Source organism: Mustela erminea, chromosome 3, assembly GCF_009829155.1.
Source record: "Mustela erminea isolate mMusErm1 chromosome 3, mMusErm1.Pri, whole genome shotgun sequence".
Classification (NCBI taxonomy): Eukaryota; Metazoa; Chordata; class Mammalia; order Carnivora; family Mustelidae; genus Mustela; species Mustela erminea.
Window position 1 is genome coordinate 78988780 of NC_045616.1, and position 24968 is coordinate 79013747.

The 24968-nt window shown below is 40.2% G+C and overlaps 1 long non-coding RNA gene across 2 annotated transcripts; it reads left to right on the top strand.

Moving 5' to 3' along the window:
* On the top strand, positions 1 to 21229 carry LOC116586357. 2 transcript variants are annotated; one of them, XR_004284000.1, is made up of 6 exons: positions 1 to 1100; positions 3117 to 3175; positions 4558 to 4791; positions 5994 to 6122; positions 7781 to 7912; positions 21192 to 21229. It is a non-coding gene; the product is annotated as an uncharacterized LOC116586357 (long non-coding RNA). The 2 variants fall into 2 exon arrangements; XR_004284001.1 differs by having other exon boundaries at positions 7786 to 7912.
* The last annotated feature ends 3739 nt before the right edge of the window (positions 21230 to 24968 follow it).

Here is a 24968-nt window from a genome sequence, read left to right on the forward strand (position 1 = left end):
GGCAGATGCTTAATGACTGAGCCATCCAGGTGCCCTGACACCTGCCTTTCAGAAGGACTCCTTACAGCCCACTGGGGTGGTGGTTGAGGGAAACCCTGGGGGTCTGAGCTCAACTCTGAGCTCCACTTCCCAACTACCTTCTTCTGTTGGCTTGTTCCTTCATTGACAGAGCAGCTGGGAACACCTGAATCCTGGAAGAGGTTCATGTAGGAGTATCCTTTGGTTTCAAGTTGGCTAGAAATACAAGAGACACAGAAAAGACAAAAACAGAAAGCATAAAGATATAGGGATGTCAAGGAGGGAAGCAGTCTAAGGCAGGATTTGAATAGGGAATGGAGGACCAGAGAGACCCAGAGAATCCTCTCTGTCTCCCCACTTCAGTGTTTACAGTGAAAGATAAATCCAGAACTAAGGTCACACATTTCACTCTCTTATGCTTTGGACATAGCACTGGCAGGATGGTTTGGCTCATATCTGCAGGGCCAACCATATGTTGGCAGAGTCAAGGTTATGAACATAAGGTCATCTGTGGCACATCTTGTGCCAATGTAATGAGGTGTGATCTATTCAGATGTTGCAAAAAGCAGTTTTATCTCTACTGGTGAAAAGTAAAAACCCCAGAGGGGTAGGAATTGATAGCCACACAATCCCAAGCACCCAAAATTATTCTGTACAGTGTCTCAATAGACTTTTGGGTTGGCATGTCCTTGGTAGTCCTCCTTGAGAAGAATCTAGCCACACTGCTCTACTCCAGGAGAAGCTGACCTGGGCTTGATGTCAGTTCCTTAGAGCTCTGGTTAGACCAGAACAGAATTGTGATGACCTAGAATTCTAGGTCCATTTAAACCAGGAACAGTCTCCAAGAAGGTAAACCTGTAGTTTACCTTCTAACCACCAAGAATTATTAAGACTCCCCAGACTTTCTAAAGAGAATTCAGTCTGTTACAGATTCATGAGTTGAAGATGGGGCCCAAGTCTCAGTCTGTTACCCAGCCTCTAACAAGTAAGACATCTTGAGCATGAAACCCACCCAGATACAGCCTCCCAAGATCAAGACTTCCAAACTCAGAAACACCTGGGGAAAATCCTTCTTAATTGAGGTAAAACTTACATAACATAACATTAACCATTAATTACTTTAAAGTATACAGTTCAGTGGCACTTTGTACATTCACAGTTTTGTATATCCATAATGTGTATCTCCTTCTAAGACATTTCCATCACCCTAAAGGGACACTCTGTAGCCATTAAGAATTCATACCTGAGAAGTAATCAGAGAGGGAGACAAACCATGAAAGATTCTAGAGTCCAGGAAATACACCGAGGGTTGCAGAAGGTGGGGGAAAGGTGAATGGGGTGTTAGGTATTAAGGAGAGATGTGTTGTGATGTGCACTGGGGGTATATACAGCTGATGAAGAGTTGAGCACTACATCAAAGACTAATGATATACTATATGTGGGCTAACTGAACATAATAAAAAAATAATAATTCATACCTGGGGAGCATTTTAAGAGGCTCATGCTCTACTGACTGAGCTATCTGGGCACTTCTGAGGAGCATTTTAAAAGTAAATATCCCAGGACCCCACATCCAAGAGATTATAATTCAGTGAACATAGAAATATTTTCCACAAGATTCCAGGTATCCCATTCCTAGATATTCTCGTCCCAGAAGAAACAAAAATGTATGTCTACCAGAGATCATATAAATGATCATAGCAGCTTTATTTACAGTCATTCAAACTTGCAATAATATAAATATCTCTCAGTTGGAGTTATAAAAACAAACTGTGATAAATCCCTGTAGTGGAAGGGTTCTCAACAATTAAAAGGAATAAATTTTTGATACAAAAATAAGGATGAGGGCAGCCTGGGTAGCTCTGGCTGTTGATTTCAGCTCAGGTCATGATCTCAGGGTTGTGAAATCAAGCCCCACGTTGGGCTTCAGGGAGGCATGGAGTCTGCTTAAGATTCTCTTTCTCCCTCTGCCCCTCCCCCTACTTATGTGTGCACTCTTTCAAATAAAACAAAACAAAAAAACCAAACCCAAGGATGAATCTTTAGTGCATTATACAAAGTGAAGGAACCCACTGGCCAAACTATATTCCATTTATATGACATTCTGGAAAACACAGATTAGTGGTTTTTTAGAGTCTAAGAATGGAGAGCAGGTGGTTTTGGGTATAAAGAGCACAGGGGAATTTGGGGAGGGGTAGTTAAACAGTTCTGTATCTTGACTGCGATGGTAATAACAAGTGTTTGTCCAAATGCATAGAACTTAACACCAAAAAGTGAATTTTACTCTATTTAAAGATTTTTATTCAGGGGCACCTGGGTGGCTCAGTGGGTTAAGGCCTCTGCCTTCAGCTCAGGTCATGATCTTGGGGTCCTGGGATGGAGCCCTGCATTGGGCTCTCTGCTCAGCGGGGAGCCTGCTTTCCCCTCTCTCTCTGCTTGCCTCTCTGCCTACTTGTGATCTCTCTCTCTCTGTCAAATAAATAAATAAATAAAATCTTTAAAAAAAATTTTTAAATTTTTATTCATTTATTTTGAGAGAGCATGCTTGTGAGCACACACAGGAGCAGGGGTGGGGGCAGGGGCATATAGACAGAAAATCCCAAGCAGTCTAGTCTCTAGGGCAGAGCACAGAGCCCCATGTGGGGCTCAATCTCATTACCCTGAGATCATGACCTGAGCTGAAATCAAGAGTTGGATGCTTGATCAAGTGAGCCACCAAGGCACGCCTTACTTTCTTTAATTTAAAAATAAATTAGAGGGGTGCCTGTGTTGATCAATTGGTTAAGCGTCTGTCTTCAGTTCTGATCATGATCTCAGGGTCATGGGATCCAGCCAGGTGTTGTGCTCCCTGCTCGTTGGGGAGCCTGCTTCGCCCTCTGCCTGTGACTTCCCTTGCTTTTACTCTCTCTCTGTCAAATAAATAAATAAATTCTTTAAAAAAAAATAAATTGGGTAACATTTATGATGTGTAGCCTGTTTGGGAAATGAGTACATAGATAATGCTGGTCAACCAAGTTATTCTATAACCCAATAAAATTGCACTTTGGACACTTGGGACCAGCCAACTTACCATTATATTTCTCTGGTTCTCATCACAGTATTTGGACATATCGAGCAACTAGAAGTACAGGAGTATATTGCCATGCCAAAGAGTATGGTATGTATCTGAGTATTGACAAATCACAGGACATAGGCTATGTAGTGGTTCTGTTGCATGGTTTGCCAAACTAAAATCCCCACACCAGGGACGCCTGGGTGGCTCACTTGGTTAAGCAGCTGCCTTTGGCTCAGGTCATGATCCCAACGTTCTGGGATTGAGTCCCACATTGGGCTCCTTGCTCAGCAGGGAGCCTGCTTCTCCCTCTGCCTCTGCCTGCCATTCTGTCTGCCTGTGCTCGCTCTCTCCCCCTCTCTCTCTCTGATTTAAAAAAAAAAAAAAAAAAAAAATCTTTAAAATTCCCACACCAAATGTGGTGACTTTAGAACTTTCTTTAAAAATATAAGTTGTACTTTATCTCTTAGATTAGTTGTAATCAGAGTATTATAGAAATCATTTCCAGTAATGGAGATTAGAATGCAATCTATGAATTTTCCAAAAACATCATACTTGACAACTGAGACATTATACTTAACAAAACATCACATTTAACAATATATTTTTAAAATTAACCCAGAACCAAAAACCAAAAACAAGTTTTCATATGATCAATCCCATGATCCTAACCAACTCCATGGTAGGCCATTGGTTATTTTCCTAAAATTTGATGCCTGTTTCATATAAAGGAAAACAATGACAAGCACACTGTCACAGAGTCCTGGATCCCTTTATTTGTGAAAAAATCTATGGAAAACAAATGAAAATCATGGGCAGATGTTTATGTAGGACACCAGCCCTATTAGTTGTGGGACTAACCTGTGCTCAGTTTCACTTGAAACACACACACACACACACACACACACACACACACACACACACACACAGAAAACCCATATCCTGCTGTGGCTGATCATCTACTCAAACAAGGTGGCTAAAATACAAATAGAAACTCCCAGGTATAGGAAGAAAAGAAGCAAGAAGTAGGCAATGGTTAGATTAGAAGATAATGCTAATTGCAACTAGGAGACCAAAGGGGGAAAAATACCACAAAGCAAAACATGTAGTGAGGTAGATCCTATCTGGTATGTCTATCCCCGTAGAATATATTTTCTAATTTGCAAATCTCTTTGTCTGCCCTAATCTCAAGCTATTTCTAACACTATTGCTTCCTCATCAGTTTGCAAACTCTAGCTATAGCTCTCTCTGAAGCATTCTGTTCACATTGCTTCTTTTTTTAGAGCTGCTTATGCCCGAGAGGGAGGAAATGGAGCTACAAGTGTTTCCTTTCCATTTAAAACTGGCACTTTCTTGTAGTGGGGGAGGTAGCTGAGACTAGCAGCTTGCTCCCAGCAGCTTGAGATAACACTGAGTTTTCTTTCCTATAAGCCTCTCTTGAAGTCCTTGTGTTATAAATAATTTATAAATTTTATCACAACCTCCAGGAAGCAAGTTGGACCAATTTTCCTGATGCCAGATGGCTCAGCAGACTTTTCAGATGTTGCTACTCTGTTGTACATACTGGCTTCAGTTGCTCCACACCCCAAAAGTACATCCAGCTAGAAAGCACATGAAAAGGTCATTATTTCATGGATTCCTCAGGCAAAACTTCCTCCATGAAGAAGGAGTTTGACCCTTCCCCAGACTGAGAAGAGGGAGTGTTCCTTCATTTTTGCCACGTAAGCACGTCTAAGTGGGGAGGAATAGGTACAGGTCTGGGCACCTTGCTACAGGTGGGTGTTCAGTTATATATGATCCATATGTATATATGATCCATAGATACATGATGCAAAATAAAAATAATGTTGGGTAGTTGAACAAATTTGATGGTAAACAATGACTCCTCAGGAAAATTGCCATGTATGCTATTTAAGCCAGAATTCTTTTGGGTGTAAGTGACAGACATATGTGAACTAGGTCAGAGAGAGAAGGGCATCTATTGGTTCATATAACCAGGAAGGATGAGGAAAGGAGTGACTCAGAGGCCTGAAACCCCCAGTTCACTTTTCCTCTCTGCCTCTTGTTTCTGCTTTTCTCTTCAAGTGGAGGGCAAGGCAGGATTTGGGGCCCCACAGTTCAGTTTCACCAGCAAAGAGGAAAGAAAGAATGTAGCATGCTTGTGTACACACACACACACACACACTCCAATCATATTTGGAAGATTTAGACAGCATATTGGAGCAATGGGGTGCAAAGGAACTCTTCCCCCAAAAGAAGAGGGAGAGCACACACATGGCTCTTGTGGGAATTGTGCTGAGCCAGAAATAGATTATTTTCTCTTGAGGCTCCATATTCTCCAGAATACATTAACGTCAGTTTGAGAAGCACAGACTTATGTCATATGGTATCTCCGATGGCCTCAAATTTGAAGACCCATAAAGATTTCTATGGTGAAACACTCTTTGTTCTCTGGTGGGACATTTTGATGGATGGCAAAAGCATCAGGAATTTGTGGGAGAAAGAGTTAAAAACCCTTTTTAGGAAAAAAAAATTAAACACTGTTGGGTTTTGGGAAGAGAGAAAAGGATGAAAGGAGTAAAGTGAGAGAGAAATGTCGGCATGAACCTGGGCATCACATTAAAATGTCCCCTATAGTGAAAAGACCAAGGAATCCCTAAAATTAGAAGATGTAACATTAAAGTTGAAAATTTTTGTGTTTCTGTGGTATAGATCCTATGACAATGAAAAATTAGGTGTTCTACAAAATACCATTTTCTTCCTGGGCACAAAACTAGACTACATTTCCCAGCCTCTTTTGCAGTTAGGTACAGTCATGTGACTAGTTCTAGCCAGTGGAATGTTGGCAGGAGTGATGCCGCCACCTCCAGGCCTGGCTTACACAACTACCACCCTATCCTTCACACTCTTCCCTCTCCTGCAGGCTGGCTGCAGAAGATCGGGTAGAGGGCTCCATGACCCCAGCAGATGTTAGAGCCACCAGATGAACGAAATCTCTGTGAAGGACTGTAAGGATCAGACCCCTTGCCATCTCCATGGGACTATGATATGAGTAAGAGACTATCCTTTCGTTATTGTTAAGTTTATGCAGTAGAGACTTGTTTGTTATAGCAGTTGACTTATCCTGACAAGTGCAGACTTCATCCCCTACGCCCTCAGATCTTCAAAATACATTCAAATGTCCTGTGAGAGTGGGAGTTCTGTGGCAGTCATAAAGGAGGCTGAGTTTCACATGAGGGTTAGCATGGCATGGAACAGAAACCGCATTTACAGGAAGCAGTATATTCCATAATGGAAACCCATTGCAAAAGCAGGTGTTTGAGGCCAGAGGTGACCGTGAAAGCATAGACTCCCTGTGAATTTGCAGAAGTGCTGGAATGGGCTTTTAGTTCCACAGAGCATGGAATGAGGCAGGCTTTAGGAAATTTACCAAGATCTGAAGGGAATAACGTGGATTATGTTGTTATTTTTTTGCGATACAGGGTACTAGGAGTGAAAAAAGTTTTTGAATCACATGTCAAGGATAAAAACTGGGTGGATGGATGGAAACTGGATGGATGCTTCTGACCACAAAATCCTGAAATAATACTTAAATCACTTGGATGCTTACAGAATCATTTTACCTAGTGAAATCCCTGATAGACAGCTGAATGGGGTCTGTTTAACTGGCTGTGAAACAGCTCCCAGAATCTATACTTCCCTGGCTGTCCAGCCTAAATTAGAAACTCCTCATTTTTGTCTCGCATTGTATGCTGTGGTTTTCCCTTAAGACATTAATTGGGTATTTATTATGGCATTAACTTTTTCAGTGTGTCTCCCCTGCTAGACTCTAAGCTGCATGAGGACAAGAACTGTGTCTCTTTCGTCCCCCAATATATACCTGGTACCTGGCATAGAGCCTGGCAAACATTCATGTATATTTGTTGCAACAAAACAAAATATGTACCTGTGAGATCCTCAGACAAGCACCTGTTAGCCTCCGAGAATTCACCTTCTAACTTAGGTTGAAAATCAGATATTTTTTAGCTATTTGATAATGTGAAAATGTATTATTATCTTTATGTAAAGAAAAAATGGCATTTATCAAAGATGAATATGATAAGTTCTTATGTGAATTTTGTAACAGTGATAGCTATGTAGGTTGTTATTATTATTGATAATATCTGCTTCTCCCTAGAAAATATGTGAATCCGTTTCCCATGGTTATAGTCTAGTCTGAGTTTCAAACTTAGAATGTCTCTTTCCCTTCAATCCTGGCAGCACATTGTTAAGTAAATAGCCTTTCTGGCTGAACCTCAGCTGACCTGCCTACTGGAACCTTTCTTATCAGAGTTCCAGGAATGATCACTTTTGTTTTTTAAGAATAAGATACTGAAAGAGCATAGTGATATCCTTTTTTTTTTTCCCCCTGATGGCTTTGTATAAGTCTGGCAGTTCTTCCTCAAGTCGTACAGCTTAAACTCATAATTGTGTTTTTCCTCATCATTTCCCACCTTCCCCCAGCCACTGGACTCCAATGTCCAAACTCCTACCTTCGTACCTTTGTAGAAGGTTTTAATCATTTTTGTGAAAGTTTATGTTCAATATACACTTACCCCTTTTCCTTTGTTTGCTTATAAGCTTTTGGGGGCAGATTTCAGCAAATACCTACCAATTTTCTTTATTCCTTCATTCTGACATTAAGCCCCAGGGTAATTATTGTTTTTTTAGAATAGGAGAAAACAATGAAGAAGAGTATCTTAGTTTCTGACACAAAGAAGAAGATGCAGATCTGTGGTTGGAATGCTTGGGATTTAATTCCGAGGTGACACTTGATCAAATGTTCAGCACAGTTAGCCCTCGGTAAGTAGTAGCTTCTTGTTAACTTGATGACTTTCCAGAGCCTAATAATAAGGAAGATTATAAAGACATTTCTAAGCTCAAAGGGGAAAAATGCCGTAACCTATAATCCGTATCACTGTGGGTCAGAGAAATGGGACATCTTGCTCTGGATCTACAGTCTAATAAACTTAAGCAAGCTCAGAATATCTTACTGAGTTGGTGAAGTTCACAGTGAAGCTGAACAGAAGTGAACTTTTGATGACTTTAAACATTGGTAGAGTCTCCAAATGTCATTTACTGCCAGTAGTGGCACTGTGCAATCCTGGAGCCGCCAGCAACATGTGGCAATTTTAATTCATTAAAACTAACTGAAATTTGGGGTGCTTTGTTGGTAATCATAAGAGCATGAGACTCTCTCTTGATGTCAGAGTCATGAGTTTGAGCCCCACATTGGATATAGAAATAAATAAATAAACTTAAAAAAAAAAAACTAAATGAAACTTAAAATACAATTTCTTACATTTTAAGTACTTGGTAGCCATGTGTGCGATTGGCTTCCCTGTTGGATAGCACAGACCCAGAACATTCTCATCATCTCAGAAAGTTCTACTGGACAGTGATGCTGTCTAGGAACAAGTAAGTTAGAAAATTGTGCTAATGCTTAAAGTACATAAACTTATATGTAGCCCACAGGATCAGTATTTTACAAATATTTAATTAGTATGTACACTTCTGTTTTGTTTAGTGTGCACACTTTTCAGCCCTTGAAGAAAAATGTGTTGAACTGTCCCTGTGCTAGCCACTGAATATTTAAAGAGAGCTTTGTGGTTGAAAGACTATGGCTGGTTTCACTTGCTGGGGAATAAAGTGCAGAAAGATGAAAATCAAAAGATTAACTCTTATCTTCTTTCAAGTGATAAAAAGAACTAGTCATCCTAGTTAGGGTTTTTGAGGCTGAGTAGGTATTTAGGGTTTGGGAGCTAGTCACTACTACATGAGCAACATCGCTAGTAAATATTTACTTCACAGTGAACAAACTGGAGCCATTAACCACCCTTTCTCAGTGTTCTGTGCGTAGAAATGAATGAGGCTGATAAGCAAGTATTTGTTGAGCTCTTTTTGTGTGCCTAGCTATATGAAGATACTAAGAAATTTTTAAAACACTTGCAACTGTATGTCTTGCATGAATAGACTTTCATCCAAATTTCAATAATTAGAAAAATTGTGTTCAGCCTATTCTGCTCATTAAGATTTAAAATAACAGTAATAGCCCCTAACATTGTTCAGTACTCATTATGTGCACCATGGTCGGTACTTTACACACATCCATTTAACCCTGGAGACAACCCTGTAAGGTATTTTTATCCTTTAATAAATAAGGCAGCAGCATTCAGAGGCATTGTCTTGTCTTCTGAGATCACACAGCTGGTCAGAGGCAAGTTGGCACTTGAGCCCAGATGTGTTCAACTCCGGAACCTGGTCCTTTAGCTGCTCCTGCATGTTATCCTTCCTATCCTTAAAGGCAGAAATGCTTCTAGCTAATTATCAGTTGATTAGAAAAGTAAACCAGCCCTTCCTTCCATGCAGTTTGCTCCTTGGGATTGCTTTATGTTACAGACTTACTATCTCAATTGAGCTTCTCCAAGGCTCATGTCCTCTGACCAAGCTGAGAATATACTCCCATATAGACTGTCTACTTTGGTGCATATACAATATATGTAGGAATAATGAAAACAGTGTTGCCAGACTTAGAAAGAAGAAAAGATTCCCAGTCACATTTGGCTTTCAGATAAACAACAAATAGTTTTTTAGGATAAATAAATCTCATGCGGTATTTGTGTTTTTTCCAGCAACCCTAATTAAAGATACATAGATAGATAGATATAGACAGATAGATATAGACACACAGAGGGAGATTCTACACTAAAGGAATGAGTCACCCTATCATGTAATTTATAATAAATTTTAACAAGAACATGCCAAATTAAAGATGGCCACAAATGCTTTGCTTTTCCTCCCATTGAGAAGACCACTTTATTCCCCTCCTTTTGAATCTATGCTGGCCTCAGCGACTCCCTTGACAAATAGAATGTGGCAAACGTTACATTCTGTGATTTCTGAAGCTAGGTCACAAGAAGCCTTGCAGCTGCCAGTTGGGTCCTTTTTTTTTTTTTTGGTCACTGTTCCAAGATTTATTGTTTATGCACCACACCCAGTGCTCCACGCAATACTTGCCCTCCTTAGTACCCACCACCAGGCTCACTCATCCCCCTACCCACCTCCCCTCCAAAACCCTCAGTTTGTTTCTCAGAGTCCACAATCTCTTATGGTTCTTTCCCCCCTCCAATTTACCCCAATTCACTTCTCCTCTCCATCTCCTAATGTCTTCCATGTTATTCCTTATGCTCCACAAGTAAGTGAATCCATATGATAATTGACTTTCTTTGCTTGACTTATTTCCCTCAGCAGAATCCCTTCCAGTCCCAACCATGTTGATACAAAAGTTGGGTATTCATCCCTTCTGGTGGCTGCATAATATTCCATTGTATATATGGACCATATCTTCTTTATCCATTCATCTGTTGAAGGGCATCTTGATTCTTTCCACAGTTTGGCTATTGTGGCCATTGCTGCTATGAACATTGGGGTACATATGGCCCTTCTTTTCACCACATCTGTATCTTTGGGGTAAATACCCAGTAGTGCAGTTGCAGGGTTATAGGGTATCTCTATTTTTAATTTTTTGAGGAATCTCCACACTGTTCTTCAAAGTGGCTGCACCAACTTGCATTCCCACCAACAGTGTAAGAGGGTTCCCCTTTCTCCACATCCTCTCCAACACTTGTTGTTCACTGTCATGTTGATTGTGGCCATTGTAACTGGTGTAAGGTGGTATCTCAATGTGGTTTTTGATTTGAATCTTCCTAATGGCTAATGATGATGAACATTTTTTCATGTGTCTGTTAGCCATTTGTATGTCTTCTTTGGAGAAGTGTCCACATCTTTTGCCCATTTTTTGACATGATTATCGGTTTTGTGTGTGTTGAGTTTAAGGAGTTCTTTATAGATCCTGGATATCAGCCCTTGGTCTAGAGTGTCATTTGTGAGTATCGTCTCCCATTCCATGGGTTGCCTCTTTGTTTTGTTGGCTGTTTCCTTTGCTGTGCAGAAGCTTTTGATCTTGATGAAGTCCCAAAAGTTTGCTTTTGTTTCCTTTGCCTTTGGAGACATATCTTGAAAGAAGTTGCTGTGGACAATGTCAAAGAGGTTACTGCCTATGTTCTCCTCTAGGATTTTGACAGATTCCTGCCTCACGTTGAGGTCTTTAATCTATTTTGAGTTTATCTTTCTGTATGTTGTGAGAGAATGGTTGAGTTTCTTCTTCTGTACATAGCTGTCCAATTTTCCCAGCACCATTTATTAAAAATACTGTCTTTTTTTCCACTGGATATTTTGCCTGATTTCAAGCTTTATTACAAAGCTGTGATCACCAAGACAGCAGGGTACTGGCACAAAAACAGACACATAGACCAGTGGAACAGAGTAGAGAGCCCAGATATGGACCCTTGACTATATGGCCAAATAATCACCTGGGTTCCTTTGAATGCTCTGTCTAGAAACCCTGAGCCACCGAGTAAGAAATCCAACCATCCTGCACCTTCCATGCTAGAGAGACACATGTGTATTCCCTGGCTGGCAGTCCCTGCTGAGCCCAGACTTCTAGTCAACCCTGTTAAGACACCAGACATGTAAGCAAAGGCATCCTAGGCCCTCTAGACCAGCTTACCCAAGAGGTGAATAGCACCAAGCACCTCAGTTGATACCACATAAAGTAGAAAAAACAACTGGTCAAGTCCTGCCCAAATTCCTAGCCACAAGATCATGAACTATAGTAAAAGGGAATTGTGTTAAGCCACTAAATTTTGGGGTCCTTTGTGATAGCAATAAGTAACCAGAACAGAAGAAAACAAAACTATTTTATTAGTTAATATTTTAATAATTAAGTGTACATAATGCTACGAGTAGGGTGTTTTCTCACATTAATAAGTGTGATCTCATTTAAATCAATGCCAAGACCATTCTTAATGGTGAAGCAAAAGAGATCTATCCATTACTATCAAAAATGAAAGAATGATTACTTCCCAAATTACCATGTAGGTTTTCCAGAATTTTAGGCATATCTCAGTGAGAAGCAACACCAAAGTCATTTACTTGTTTGGGGTTCTGATACCTCTGGTGGCCCAGCCTGACATCCTCTTCACTCACCTTTTGCCCCATCCACTGCTGAGCAGTCTGTTTGCAGGTGAAACCTGAGATCACCTGCTTCAGCTGCTCCTCACCACTCTAGCTCTTCTGCTCTGGACCTGTGCACACAGCACAATGCCTGCAGCAGGCTGCTCAGTCCCCAGGCTTGGTACTGAGGACATGAAGTCTTGGCCATGAGACCTATGCTGTGGCACAGGGCCTGAGCTCAGAATGCCCCAGGCTTGGTGTAGGCTCATGTATCACTACCTTGAATTTTTTAATACGTTTCCAACAAGGATTTGTAATTTTATTTGATCCTGGGCCTCACAAATTACGTATCTGGTCCTGCACCGTACACCCATGGAAAGTAATCCCTTGACTAGAGCTGCAAATCAGATCTGGTGGGTAGACACCCCTTTCTCTGTCCCTTGAATGGACAGTTCTGAGATTTGTTCTCCATAGTTGCATAGAAGATGTCCATCACCATGATCCCTAGTCTTGAATGGTCCCCTACAGTGGCCACATGAGAACAGTCATTCGTATCAGTGGCATTCCTCCTTCCCTGGGATCATTTCCCAAAATGCATGCAAGCCGTGGGAGCAGACTCCATTTTCTAGGAAGAAATCACATTGTTCATGTCCCTTCCATGCCACTATCCTAGATACCAGGGCTTCAAACAGAAGCACAAAATGTCCTGACATCTTAGAGTTTACATTCCAGGTGGCAAACACACAGAAGATAAGTAAAGGATAAGCAAAATTAATGTAGATTTTTGTGCCATGAAGAGCACAAATAAGATGCTGTGGCTAGGGCAGGGTAGGGATTTACGTATTGGATATGAGGCCTGAATAATGAGGAAGTGAATACATGCCAAGGACTGGAGCAAGAAAGTTAGGCAAAAGGAGTAGAAAGTCCAAAGGACTTGAAGTGAAATGCTCGTGGTATGTTCTACGGACAGAAAAAAGGCAGAGTGATGGGAGCCCAGAAAGCAAAGGAAAGAGAGGTGGTACAAGATAATTGGAGTTAGGAAGGGACCAAGCACATGGGACCATGTTAAGGAGTGTATGTTTTATTCTAAGTGGTACGGAGAGCCACTGAAAGGTTTTTAATAAAGGAGTGCATTCTGATTTTGGTTTTTAAACTATTAGCCTGTGAGGAGAATAGATTGGCAGGGAGCCATTTAGAAATCAAAGTGGGTGTTGCTGGTAGCTCCAAGGAAGGCGGGAGCAGGGAAGATGGAGGGGAGGGAGGAACTGCATCAAGGAAGATGCACTAAGGGCCCTAGCACATGATTCAGGATCCTACCTTTTGACCAAAGACCAATAAGTTCTTACAGGAACAAGAAGCATGTTAGCAACTTCTCTCCTCATTGCAGAGGAGAGAAACATATAGGCCTATGTGAAAACAATCACAAAAACAAAAACAGCAAACCTGTAAAATTTTTAAAATAAAATCGTAATCAATGAAGAAATATTCCATGTTCCTGAAACAGAAATTAAATGATAGGTTTAATAAAAATTTAATTAAAAGGGTTTTTATGTGTGGGAACATGATAACATGATATTAAACTAAAAGAATAAGCATTCAAAAACTTCTAAAAAATGGAAAGAGAAGAGCTATCAGGTATTAAAAGCTAGAATAATTAAAACACTCAGGTTGATGCAAAAAATGGAATATTTAGTGAATCTCAAAACAGACCTTAGAACATGTAAAAACTCAGTTTATGAATGATAAATTATGTGTTATAAAACAATGTGGGAGGAGGGCTGGATTTCTAAACATAAAAGCAATAGAAGAAATGTCAGAGAAAAATATCGTATTTGACCACATGGAAGTTTAAGCATTTAGATCATGAAAAAAAGTCATAGACAAACATTAAAAGCAACTTACAAACAGGGAATAAGATTTGCAGTATAGATGACATGCATGAGGTTAATATCCTTAATACACAAAGGACTCTAACAAATCTCTAACAAGAAAACACAAACAAGTAGGAATAGACAATTCACATACACACATACAAATTGGCCAATAAGCATAAAGAACTTTATCATCATCGGTAATCAAAGAATATAATTTAATGCAACAATGAAATAGTTTTTCACATATCAAATTGGAACATAATTTTTTAAAGATTTTTAAAAAATTTATTTGACAGGAAGATCACAAGTAGGCAGAGAGGCAGGCAGAGAGAGAGAAGGGGAAGCAGGCTCCCCACTGAGCAGAGAGCCTGATGTGGGGTTCAATCCCAGGACCCTGAGATCATGACCTGAGCCAAAGGCAGAGGCTTAACCCACTGAGCCACCCCAGTGCCCCAAAGTGGAAGATAATTTTATTTATGATAATAGACCGGCATTTATTGAGTACTTACTATATGACAGGCACTCCTGTGTTTACTTGTAATATATCATTTAAGTCTACAAAATAAGTACTACTGCTATCCCCACTTACTGGAAGAAAAACCAAGTCACAGAGCAGCTAAGCAAGTTTTCTCAGTCCACACAGCTAGGAAGTGGTCCATTTGGGGTTCAGTTCTAAATAGTTTGATTTGGGATCCTATATTCCAGTTTGAAACGATTAGGCAAAAATCACTCTTGAGTAGATGTGTGGAAGAGGCACTCTTGACACCACCAGTGGTGGAACAAACTGGTAACTCTTTGAAAAGTGATTTGATTCCAAATATCAAAAATCTTTAAAAGTTTTGTGGTCAGGTGCCTGGGTGGCTCAGTGGATTAAGCCACTGCCTTCGGCTCAGGTCATGATCTCAGGGTCCTGGGATCGAGTCCCGCGTCGGGCTTTCTGCTCAGCAGGGAGCCTGCTTCCCTTCCTCTCTCTCTGCCTGCTTCTCTGCCTCCTTGTGATCTCTCTCTGTCAAGTAAATAAATAAAATCTTTAGAAAAAAAAAAAAGTTTTGTGGTCTTTGGTCCAGTAACTCCACTTCCATGATTCAATTCTAGGAATATTAGAGATAGAAATAGAGAATCATGTTAAGAATATTTGTTACAGAATTCTTTTTTCCCCCCCAAACCCTTTACTATGGAATATTTATAAAACTGAAAAATTGGAAGCAAACCCAAGTGTCCAAGAGCAGAAAATCATTTAAATAAGTGGCATGGAGCCCTGGGTGTTATACGCAAACAACGAATTGTGGAACACTACATCAAAAACTAATGATGTACTCCTGTATGGTGACTAACATGACATAAGAAAAAATAATAGGTAAATAAATAAGGTAAGTAAGTAAATGGTAGTACATCCATAAAATATGGATAAATAAATAAGTGTGTGTGTATAATCTTTTAAAATTCCAAATGACATGGGAAAATGGAGTAAAATAGAATGTTAAATGAAAAAAGTAAGGTATAAAATATTGTATATATAGTATGGTCTGAATATTCTAAATGTAGGACAGACAGACTTGAGGAAACACATCAAGATGTTCACAGTGATTATCTCAGAGAGGTGAAATTACAGGTAAACTTGATTTTCTCTTTATACTTTTCTGCACCTTACAAATTTTCCACAAGGATATCTGTAGAACTTTTTTTTTATAACCAGGAAAAAGCCAGTGGACATTAAACGATGTTTTAACAAAATTATTTGGAAAATTATTTTGCGTACTTTTATTCCTTTCAGGAGATAAACTGGATACTGGTTGAGACCTTGTCTGGTCAAACCTAAGAGCATCAGCTGTTGCCCTTGATCATTTCTGTCAAGGGCAGAGCTGCAGAAGGAAAAGGACCACAACTCCACTTCTGGAAGTTAAAGTGAGAGGGCCTGGAACTACTGGATTGCCCAAGCTTTGAACAAGGGATGCCCACACTTAGAGCCCTATTGAGACAAAACAAAATAGATTTATTTCCTAAGCGCAGCCAAGGCCCAAATAGGATAGATTCATACTCTAGCTGTTTTCTTTTTTACTCAAACTTCAGAGGAATTGAAGCCAGAAGACATGAATTCAACCCTTCTTTTATCAGCTGTATGACTTTGGGCCAAGCATTTCATTAGGCTCTCTGAATCTTAAAATTGTCACTTCTCAAACAGGAATAATAAAAGTGCATGGCCAGTCAACTCAAATGTTTTCCACTGTGGGGGAGTCATTTGAAATTGAAATTACCCAGATGAAGGGAGATTATAATATAATTAGACCTTTCTCTCTGCCTGGAAGGACTGTCATTGTGGATTAGAGGGTCTCTTGTCATAGGAAACACAGAAACTATAGAGAACTACAGGTATGCTAGATACCAACACCATGTCCTTAGACTGATCTTCTGAAGTCCCACCACCCCTTCTCCCAATCCCTTGGGCCCTCAGGCATGTGAGAGAATGTGAACACCGTTACTGAGCTACATACAGCTTGGCCACCTCTGCCTAGTTTCAAAGTGCTTCCTTTATGTGACCTGAATAGAGTTTTAATGCAAATAAGCATACTGTTTGAACCTCATCGGACTATGTTTGCTGTTAGTCACATGTTTGTCTCATTGAGGTGAATAATAGTTTGTAAATATCCAAAGCCTCACCCTTGAAATGTTGTTATGCCCTTTTTCTTTAGTTAATAAGTGTGAAGAGAAACTACTTACAAGGCAGCTGTGTATGTTTTTTAACCAAATGATTTTGCCCTATCAAGCCCAGATGGAGCAGGATCTAGGCTGCAGTGGGCAAGGATTCTTCAGGCATTCTCCAAAGTTGTCCCAGCAAATTCAGGAGGCCTCTGCCAGTTAATACACAAATTGAGAAACTTAACTTAACAAATGAAAAGGTATTGCCTAAGATTTTAGGGAGACAAGGTCTAGGCAAAGAGTTATTTAAGTCTGTAGACCTCAGTTTCTCCAGCTATAAAATGAAAGCTATATGACCCTTAGGGTAATTTCTTTCTTTCTTTTTCTTTTTTTTTTTTTTTAAGATTTTATTTATTTATTTGACAGAGGGAGTGAGAGAGAGAGAGAGCACAAGCAAGGGGAATGGGAGAGGGAAAGGCAGGCTCCCCACTGAGCAAGGAACCTGATGTGGGACTGGGTCCCAGGACCCCGAGATCATGACCTGAGACAAAGGCTCATGCTTAACTGACTGAACCACCCAGGCACCCCCCTTTAGGGTAATTTCTAAAAACTATCAAAGTCCACTTAGTTTTTGGCCCAAATTCCCACACTGAGTGTTTCTATCTAGTCGAGTACAATAAAATTCAATTTCTCCACTTTTCCCTGAGCTCTTTCAGGGAAAGGTGATCATCCTTGGGAGCTCAAGGGGATCCTTGCCCTAAGGATGTCTCTTTGAAGGGGCTCTAGCTTTTGTCTGCCTTCCTCCACACAGGTCAAGGAGTCTGCAGGCCAGAGGGTGCACCCACCAGGAGCCCACTCCATGCTCCCTATATTAGTTTGGACTGTCATAACAAAATATCACAGACTCAGGGGTTCTTAAATAACAGAAATTTATTTTTCCACAGTTCTAGAGATGAGAAGTCTGAGATAAGTAGTGTCCCAGCATGGATAATTTCTGGTGAGAACTCTGTTTCTGGCTTACAGATGACTGCCTTCTGTCTATGTCTTCACATGGTCTTTCCTCTGTGCAGAGAGAGGGAGAAAACAAGCTCTGTTGTCTCATCTCAGAAGGACACTAATCCCCCAGGGCCCCAGCCCACTATCTTGTTCTACTGTACTTTCTTAGAGGCCCCACTTCTAAATAAGCCATAGTAGGAGTTAGAATTTAATCTATGAATTTGGGAGTTGGAGGCGTGGGACACAAATACTCAGTCTGTAATGCTCCGCCTCCTGAATGAGTTCCTGGTACCCAAGACAGTGGAATGTTCTACCCAAAGAGCTCAGGCCACATTGCAGAATATCTACCTGAGATTTTCTTGAGCCAGGTGGCACACTGCCATCATTGGGATGGGTATGGAGTGGGGGTTCTGGGGTTGACCTTGGACACTGAGGTAGAAAGAAGAAGAAGAGGGGAGGAGGCTAGAGGCCAGGGCCTGGGGGCCAGGGGCTGGACACTGGCTCTCTCTGTACCTCCAGGTTCTTGATTTTACCCGTTTTAATGATATGGAGCTCTGAGAATTCTGGATTCCAACCTGAACTTCCAGGTTGTTGAGAAGGTATATTTATATACCTTGTATATGAGGTATATATTTATATACCTCAACAATCAATAGGAGGATAGAAAATTTTTAACAGTTTTTAGCCTGATAACTTATAAGTATTTAAAATATGGTAGGTAGGCTGCATAGTTTTTTTCTCCCAGTGCCCTACAGATGTGAGGGGCAGAGCTGATGGCAGGTTGTCCTACTTCCTTCTGGACTCCTTTTACAACTCCAGCTCTGATTAACTAGCCAGTGTTAATCAGGTAATGAAGTTAAGGAGAGTATTATTAGTCTGATTCTACTTGAGATCAGGTTCTTACCTCACTACTTGTTCTTACAGGAATCCTATGTCATGATACTTACATCATACTATTAACTAATAGTTAATCCAGGCTTGCCATGTGCCAATTACTGTTCTAAGCATTTTACGTGTGTTAACTCATTTGATTCAGCAACCCGTAAAATAATATCATTACTATCTTCGTTTCATACAGAAGGATGTAGAAACACAGAGAGATTAATAAACTTGTCTATGGATTTGAGCCAGACAATTTGGCCTTAAAATCCTGCTCTTAACCATTATGCTATAGCTTCCTCAAATAAGAGCTAGTATTTATTGAATACTCCATGTAGACCAAACCCTGTGCTATTGCTAATACTCTGAGGTCAGTACTGTCATTTCCTCATTTTGCAAGTGGAGAAAGTACTTTAGGAAGGTGAAGAAATCCCTCCAGGTATACACCCCAAACAAGCCATGTTGGTAGACTTGAACATGGGTAATCCGGTCCCAAGCACATACTCTTAAACAGACCCATTCTGCTTATTTGATGACCTTTCCTTGAAGAACTCACAGGTAGTGAGGAAAGCCTGGACATATTATTGGGTCAAATGGTGACAGTTACCACAGAAGAAATTCATCTATGCTCAATGAAGAAATAGGCTGCTTTAAGTAATACAGCAATTTGAGGAAGTTAAATGGATTAAGATTGCAGGTCATGTTTCACATTGGGAAATATACTTGCATTTTTAGTTCCTGTGGCTTTGATATGAAATCTCAGAGTGAATCATTACCATCACATTCTGACTTTAAGCATGTCTTCAGTCGTAGTAAGAGTGATTTATTTCTCAGGAATTTATGACCTATTTGAAACAGGTAGGCTCTGAAGCAACCCTAACTTTTGGGTCTCTGATATAATGGTTTCTTCCACAAGAAAGAATTTTGAATCTGCCTTTGAGTTTATCAACCAGGAGGCTTTTCTTATGATACCACAGTTTTCCTACTTTGGGACATTGCTCACATCTTCATTGATGTGATTGAAAGCTGGAAATAAGATGATATGGAGAATGTTCCAAAATACATATCATCCCTCTTCGGTAGACTCATATCTAAAGATTCTCTCAAAGCCACAAAGGTCATTGAGGGTCAAAACGGATGACAGCACCTCACTGTTCTGCCCCAACTCTCATGACCACAGCAGTCTGGCATGACATCATTTATGTTATTGTTGTAATTGAGAACCCAGCGGATTCCCACAAGACTCCCATGAGACATCTTGGGTCAGGTGGCTTTGAGTGTTTTCCAGTCCCTTTGGCTAGTGTAGGGCCTTGTTTGTTGATCTTCATTGTCTTTGAAAACATTATTTGATTATGGGCAAGAGCCTGCCTAGAGTAGGTTAAAATATAAACTTATTGTCAATGCAAGAAGAGCGTTAGCTCAGGGTGAAAGGATGGCTGCCTGTATGATGTGATTTCCTGAGAAGGAGCCTATTTCACAAAACAAAAGTACAACCTCTTCCCTCACACGCAGAGTCCTTCCTGGTTAATGTCTGACATTTCTATTGCCACACTTAACATCTTTAGCTAAATGGAGCCCTATCTATACTCAGCTTATACCTTTCTTTATCAGAAAGGACAGGTATCTAAACAGTTATGTTCAAGTTATAAGTTTAGAATGCTATAGGTTAAGTTAGGATTGCAAATTTTACTGTGCATCAAAATCACCTGGAGGGCTTTTTAAAACATCGATTCGTGGACTATAACCTTGAGAGCATGTCTAGAGTTAGGCCTGGGAATTTGAATCTCTAAAGTTCCTAGGTGATACTGATATGCTGCTGGTGTGTGAAACACTTTAAGAAAGACTGGACTGATGGCTCTCATGCTTCCTTCTCCACATTAACACTCCTGGTGGAGGATGCTGTCTCCTAGATCACCAGGACAGTGGCTCTGGCTGCATATTAAATGCACATGGAGATTATTTGACTGTAGAGTTGAGGGTCCATATCTGGGCTCTCTGCTCTGTTCCACTGGTCTATGTGTCTGTTTTTGTACCAGTACCATGCTGTCTTGGTGATCACAGCTTTGTAGTAAAGCTTGAAATCAGGCAATGTGATGCCCCCAGTTTTGTTTTTCTTTTTCAACATTTCCGTAGCAGTTTTGGGTCTCTTCTGGTTCCATACAAATTTTAAGATTGTTTGTTCCAGCTCTTTGAAAAATGCTGGTGGAATTTTTTCAGGATGGCATTGAAAGTATAGATGGCTCTAGGCAGTATAGACATTTTAACAATGTTTATTCTTCTGATCCATGATCATGGAATGCGCTTCCATCTTTTTGTGTCTTCTTCGATTTCTTTCATGAGTGTTCTGTAGTTCTTTGAGTACAGATCCTTTACCTCTTTGGTTAGGTTTGTTCCCAGGTATCTTATGGTCCTTGGTGCTATGGCAAATGGAATCGATTCTCTAATTTCCCTTTCCATTTTTTTTTATTGTTAATGTATAAGAAAGCAACTGATTTCTGTACATTGATTTTTGTATCCTGCCACATTTCTGAATTGCTGTATGAGTTTTAGTAGTTGGGGGGTGGAATCTTTTGGGTTTTCCATATAAAGTATCATGTCATCTGCAAAGAGAGATAGTTTGACTTCTTCTTTGCCAATTTGAATATCTTTTATTTCTTTTTGTTGTCGATTGCTGTTGCTAGGACTTCCAGTACTATACTGAACAACAGTGATGGGAGTGGACATCCTTGTCATGTTCCTGATCTCAAAGGAAAGACTGTCAGCTTTTCCCCATTGAGGATGATATTCGCTGTGGGTTTTTCATAGATTTTATGAAGTTGAGGAATAAAATATACAGTGGAAAAAAGATAATCTTTTCAATAAATGGTGCTGGGAAAATTGGACATCTATATGTAGAAGAATGAAACTCGACCATTCTCTTACCCCACACACAAAGATAAACTCAAAATGGATAAAAGACCTCATTGTGAGGCAGGAATCTGTCAAAATCCTAGAGGAGAACATAGGCAGTAACCTCTTCGACATTGACCACAGCAACTTCTTTCAAGATATGTCTCCAAAGGTAAAGGAAACAGAAGCAAAAATGAACTTTTGGGACTTCATCAAGATCAAAAGCTTCTGCACAGCAAAGGAAACAGCCAACAAAACAAAGAGGCAACCCATGGAATGGGAGAAGATACTCACAAATGACACTCTAGACCAAGGGCTGATATCCAGGATCTATAAAGAACTCCTTAAACTCAACACACACAAAACCGATAATCATGTCAAAAAATGGGCAAAAGATGTGGACACTTCTCCAAAGAAGACATACACATGGCTAACAGACACATGAAAAAATGTTCATCATCATTAGCCATTAGGAACATTCAAATAAAAACCACATTGAGATACCAACTTACACCAGTTAGAATGACCAAAATTAACAAGACAGTGAACAACAAGTGTTGGAGAGGATGTGGAGAAAGGGGAACCCTCTTACACTGTTGGTGGGAATGCAAGTTTGTGCAGCCACTTTGGAAAGCAGTGTGGAGATTCCTTAAGTTACCCTATGACCCTGCAATTGCAGTTTACCCTGTAAATACTAGATATTTATCCCAAAGATACAGATGTAGTGAAAAGAAGGGCTACCTGTACCCCAATGTTCATAGCAGCAATGGCCACAGTCGCCAAACTCTGGAAAGAATCAAGATGCCCTTCAACAGACAAATGGATAAAGAAGATATGGTCCATATAGACAATGTAGTATTATGCCTTTATCAGAAAGGATGAATACCCAACTTTTGTATCAACATGGATGGGACTGGAAGAGATTATGCTGAGTGAAATAAGTCAAGCAGAGAGAGTCAGTTATCATATGGTTTCACTTATGGAGCATAAGGAATAACATGGAAGACAATGGGAGATTGAGAAGAGAAGTGAGTTGGGAGAAATTGGAGGGGGAGACAAACCATGAGAGACTGTGGACTCTGAGAAACAAACTGAGGGTTTTGGAGGGAAGGTGAAGAGTGGGATGAGCCTGGTGGTGAGTATTATGGAGGGCACATGTTGCATGGAGCACTGGGTATGGTGCATAAACAATGAATTTTGGAACACTGAAAAAAATAAAAGAAAAAAAAGCACATGGAACTTTAAGGAAATACTTTAGTCAGGATTGTGTCTCAGACCAAAGAACCCAGAAACCTGGAGGTGGGACCCAGGCCTGGGTAATTTTTTTTTTTTAAGATTTTATTTATTTATTTGACAGAGAGAGAGAGAGATATCACAAGTAGGCAGAGAGAGAGGTGGAGGAGGAAGCAGGCTCCCTGCCAAGCAGAGAGCCCAATGTGCGACTCGATCCCAGGACCCTGAGATAATGAACCGAACTGAAGGCAGAGACTTAACCTACTGAGCCACCCGCACCCAACCTGGGTAATTTTTTTAAAAATTCCACAGGTAATTTTATTTGATTATTTTTTTAAAGATTTTATTTACTTATTAGAGAGAGAGAGAGAGAGCACTAGCAGTGGGGAGGGACAGAGGCAGTGGGAGAGGGAGAAGCAGACACCCTGCTGAGCAGAGAGCCCAGTGGGTCTCCTTCCTAGGACACTGAGGTCATGAGCTGAGCCAAAGGCAGAAACTTAACCAACTGACCCACCCAGGTGCCCCTCTGTAGGTATTTTTAATGTGTAGCCAGGGTTAGGAATCTTTGCTCACATGAGATCCTTTGGTGAGGGCGGGTTTGGGAGGGGGTTTGAATATAGGAGGCAGAAATTCGTGTTTTAACACCCTTCCCACACATATTTTTGATACATTCCTATACGGTAATACTCCTGCCCATTTCTTAACCAGGTTGAAAATCTCCAGATGAAAATGTCCCAAAAGTTAAGACCTGGCCATGGCATTCCCAAAAGTGAAATGGTCGGGGACACATATCTAGATTTCTTTTGTGATTATCATTTTCTCCCCCTGCCCTCTACGCCCATAATTGTATAGGAGAAGGTTACATATCCAGTTGCAAGTTGGGAGCTGCAGTAAGATAAAGGAGTTGAAATAAACATGGTTGATTCCTTCTGTGGCCTCTTCTCCTGCCCCCTTACCCCTCCTTCTTCTGTACTTGCTGGTACCTGGACCAGATGGAGAAACTCACTGGCAAAGACAGCCTCTAGCTCCCTGAGAACTTCTCATATCTGAGGCCTTTTGATGTCAATGACATGAACTCCAGAAACAGGTGAGGTCTGAGTGGGTATGATAGTAAAGGCCCCCTTGGGTCCCAGGGAGGCCTGGAGACAAAGGTGTGTGACCTCTTATAGTAACTGGATCAGAGATCAGATGTTGCTAGACAATGATGCTAAAATCCAAGGTTTCCATTCCGGTATTAACACTCCCTAAGTGACTAAGGGTAAGCCATCTGTCTTCTCAGAATTCCCCCCACGTATATGGTTAGGAAACATGCTAATTTATCTACTAGAGAGATATTGTAAGATCAACCTACATGTTCTTACATAATCATAAAGCAAAAAAAGAAAAATGCTCATATTCTTTGGATTAGAATATTGGATCAGCCATATTCTTTGGATTAGAAATACTGCCATTTTTAACTTGATGATGTTTCTAGATGTCTAATTCCACCTTTGTAAACACCCAGGAATTCTAGAGTTCGTAATTCTGTAACTGTACTTGCAATACATGTACATATGATTCAGATTTCTGCATAACGAGCACTCCATAAATATTTGTTGTCTAAATGGTGGGTGATTAATCAATTGATTAAATGAAGGCATTTTCAAAATCAGATGTACCACTAATAAATAAAATCACAAGCTGATTTTCTAAATGAGTAACTCAATGAATACTTCCTCAGCTGAATTAATTACCACAGTCTACAACAACTCTACATTAGAAATATTAAATATGTAAAATACATAATAAATTTCCAAGTTAATCAGTTTACCATTCATGCCTAGACTAAAATGGTCGCGGTCATACACCCAGAGTTGAGACCGCAGAAACTGAAAAAGCGACAGCTATGTTGGTGAGACCCAGTGATTCCTGCTGTGTTGTGACTGGAAGAAGGTAGTCCCAACACGCCCTTCCCTGCTCTACTTTTTCTTGTTTTTTCTTTAATAGCATTTAATGCCTGCCAACATAGTATATAACTGATTTTATATTATATAAACCAACTAGTCCTTAGAGCTCACATTTGTATAGTGAAATATCAATTTTCTTTCATCTTCTACATTTTCCCATATGTTCTCATACTTGATAATAAGAGCCTTCTGAAGGGCCCAGAAAGAAGCTCATCTTAACAAAATGCAAATTTTAGGTGGCCTTAAGTTTAACTGGCATACAATGTGTTTCTGAAAAATCAAAACCAAAACTGCGTTACGTATGGTACATGAGGATATATGGAATCTAGCTCACAGAAAAAAATGTTTCTGTGTATTCTGCATTGGTCAGAATGAACTTAGAATATTCTA